Below are 4050 nucleotides of genomic sequence, written 5' to 3' on the forward strand. Positions count from 1 at the left end.
CCAGGTTTTGAGAAGACGGAGCAGACAAGTCTCGTCTTTTATTTTGATTGTATATTTTGGTGTCTTACTACAATGAAAGAACACACATGTATTAAAACTTTACTTATAATGTAATGGATGATGTTGTTGCTTGTTTATTATATTACTCTGTTGTGATACTGTACATGACGTCCTCCACCCCTGAACGTTTCCGCCGTTCGTGGTTTTAGGGTGTGACACGCATGCACAAGGATTTATCACGCTTTCAGTTGTTTTACCAAGTATAATACTGTAGATGGCTTTCCAAAAAAACATTTTTACTTGTTTAAGACTTTTCTCAAAGTATCTCTCGTGCTGTTTGTTTTACTTCTAAACCAGTTACAGCAGTGTTTTAAACAAAGGTTTTCTTTACTTATATTGTTTTATCAAAATTTATATTCAGAACTTGTTTATGAAAGACTTTCAAAGGATTTCCAAAGGTCTTCAAGCTTATTTTACAAAAGGATAACAAGTCACAATTTTCTTAAGTGTAAAGGTTTTCCAAAGTTTTCATTAAAGTTTTCTTCTATGCTTCTATACTTCTGCTTCGTTGTGATTCTACTTCGTTAGATGTTTCTACTTCTTTAAATGCTACTACTCCGTTAAGTGTTTCTACTTCGTTAAATGCTTCTACATCGTTAAATGCATGCCTGTACTTGTATAGTTATATAAATAATGTTTAAAGGACTTAGGAAGGCTTGTTCGCCCTATTTCCTTTTCCTCGTTGGGATGTGGTCTGGTGGGTATTGGATATCCGTCCGAAGGTCGTTTAAACATTAGTTATATATCATGTATACATATATGGACATAAAAGCTCTCTCTCTCTCTCTCTCTCTCTCTCTCGCGCGCGCGCGCGCGCGCGCTCTCGACCATTACATCGCCTGGGTAGCAAGGGCATCCTCCCACTCGTCACTCATAGATCAAGGACACTAGTAACTATTATAGGAATAGTTTGGAAGCTCTATTCACTCTTTCTAGTACGAGAATTCCACAGGAGTCAGTTCACACGCGAGTCTATATCATTTCTCCAGCGCCTCTAATAGAATTCAGAATCTGATATGCATCTTCAAGACACAGATCTCCCCGTTGTCGAGTTGGTAACCAGAGTGTCCTGTAGGGAGAGCGGGCATTGTGTGTATAGATCTATACTGTAACAACGTAAATTTTCAAAACAAAATTTACATTTCTTAAAAACATGTTTTCATCCAGAACAAGCCATAAAGATCCAATGTATCTTATCATAATACAAATCATATAATCCCAAGATCATAAATCCTCCATCAGTGTGTACAAATCACGTCGGCGCCTTCCCACGGTCCTCGCTAGTACCTGAAACACATAACACAACAACTGTAAGCATAAATGCTTAGTGAGTTCCCCAAAATACTACTTACGCACATACGCCTTTCCAGGCTCTGACCTTCCGGTCCATGTGTCTCAGGGGACTTCCGTCCCGACTCGGTAAACCTTCCGGTCCTACCTTACGGTCCTCATCACAATGCCTTCCGGCCCATAACATATATGCCTTCCGGCCCATATCAAGCATAGCACACATAGCACATATAAACGATTAACTTATCATATACGATGCATACAACCCATAACATATCCGACCTTCCGGTCACACAATAAAACCCTTCCGGGTACAGTATAGTGAGAAAACTCATCTCGTGGAAAGTCTAGAATCTCACGTGCTTGCTATCTCCGAATCCCAAACGAAGACTCAACCTCGCCTAATCATAACGAATATCAATTTAATTAATATAGACTTCCACCACTAGACTTTACCCCTTATTAACATTCCTCAGAGGGGTAAAAGACCATTTTACCCTCCCTTGACTCAAAGTCCACAAGTTAACCAAAACCCTAAAAGTCAGCAAAAGTCAACATCTTCAGTACGCGGGGCGTACAGACTGATGTACGCAGGGCGTACATCGCCAACTCAATAATCGGGGTCTCCTCCCAGTACGCTGCGTGTACTGGGAGTTACGCCCAGCGTAATAGTCAGATCTAGACACACTTCATTTCTGGTCTTAATCGGTTAAGCCACTACTTCAACTTCTAGATCCGGACTTATTTAAGCATCCTTACTCATAAAGTCGGAACCTTTAAGCCTTGGCATGGCTGTAAAGGCTCTTACACTCCTTAACACCTTTCCATTTCAACTCAAGGATCTAGATCTCATGCATGGCTAATCATTCACGTCCAAGATTACATTTTTATGGATCTACAACTCAAATGGACCAGAAATATGATGGATCTAAGCTAATGGAGACCACTTGCTCATAAATTCTACTCCACCTTTGGGACCAAAACCCTAGAAAATGGTCCATAAAGCATACCACAAGATCTACAAGTCAAGATCCGAACTTTTTACGTTAGAAAGAAGCTCCAACCATTTCTAAGCCTGGATCTACACTTGAACACCAGCTCCTAGCCTTCACAATGGACTCTTCTTCTCCTTTGCTACCTTGAAATGACACCACCAAGCTTAGAACACTCACAAAAGGGCTAGGAACGAAGGAACACTCTCTTAGGGTTTCTTTCTGAGGGATGGTGGCTGAGAAGCCAAGCCATCTCATTCCTTTTAAAGCCAACAACTCAAATTAGGGTTTTGGGTCTGGAGCGATTACGCCCGGCGTAACCTTGGGTACGCCCAGCATACCCGACGATGACATGTTTAAATGAGGCGCGCGAGTACGCGCAGTGTACTCCTTGTACGCCCAGCGTACTAGCCCAACACAAAGGCCCAAAATGACAAATAAATAAAGATGAAAGGCTAATCGGTTGTAGCTGAATTTCGGCTGTTACAATTCTCCCCCACTAGAACCAGACTTCGTCCCCGAAGTCTTATACCAAAAACAATTCTGGATGCTGCTCCAGCATCTCCGACTCGGACTCCCACGTCAGCTCGGATCCCTTCCGATGCTGCCACTGCACTTGCACCAAGGGCACTTCCTTTGTCACACCCCAAAACCGGAACGGCGGAAACGTTCTGGGGTGGATGATGTCATGTCAAGTATCACAACACATGCATTATAGTAATCAAAGTACAACAAATCATTGCATTAATAGTAATAATTTTACATGGTTACTTTACAATACATCAAAGTAATACAAGTAATAAAATAAATACAGCGTGATACTAAGCTATCTTCATCAACAGCTCCGGGGGTGTACCTGTCTAATTTCTGACCTGAGAATACAAGTTATTTGAAAAGCGAGTATCAGCATTTTTACAAATGCTGGTGAGTTCATAAGCATTTAGTGACGTTTTTATTCAAATAACTTTAATAAAAGTAGTAGTTTAAGTGTTTACTGTGTATTAGAGTTCTTTCCAGAAAATCCTATATTTTCTTTAATAAAGCAGTCTTCTACCAAGACTGGTCAGTGTTATGTGGTAAAAAGTCATTTTCCCTAAATTGCTATCATTATCAAATTACCGAATTTGATTATTGAGGAAAGCAAACGACATCAGGGAATAACATATGCCTCGGCAGTGAGGACTGCTGACTAAGGCAAGGAATCATAGACTCCAGGAGAGTATCGAACTAACGACACGCCTGGTTCAGTCCAACAAGTAGAGACTCAGACCCCAGAAGGTACCAAATGAAAGGTACAGCTGGTAAGGTCTAAAATAGTGAAAGACAGACCCCAGACAGTATCAAAAGAAAGATATGTCTTGTAAGGTCAAAACAGAGAAAACATACCCCAGACAGTATCAAATGAAAGATCCGTCTTGTAAGGTCAAAACAGTGAAAGACGGACCCCAGACAATATCAAATGAAAGATACGTCTTGTAAGGTCAAAACAGAGAAAACAGACCCCAGACAGTATCAAATGAAAGATACGTCTTGTAACGTCAAAACAGTGTGACTCTGAAGATGAATTACCAGCATACAGTGTAAATTGCCGATGAAATACTACCTTAAGGCCAATGAATGATAAGGTAACCCGGGATACTCGTAACCATACTGACTAGAGTACCAGACGTACAAGCGTCTAAAATGTGACATTTGTCACCCGTTGGCT

The sequence above is a fragment of the Lactuca sativa genome, chromosome 7, assembly GCF_002870075.4.
Source record: "Lactuca sativa cultivar Salinas chromosome 7, Lsat_Salinas_v11, whole genome shotgun sequence".
In the NCBI taxonomy this organism is placed as follows: Eukaryota; Viridiplantae; Streptophyta; class Magnoliopsida; order Asterales; family Asteraceae; genus Lactuca; species Lactuca sativa.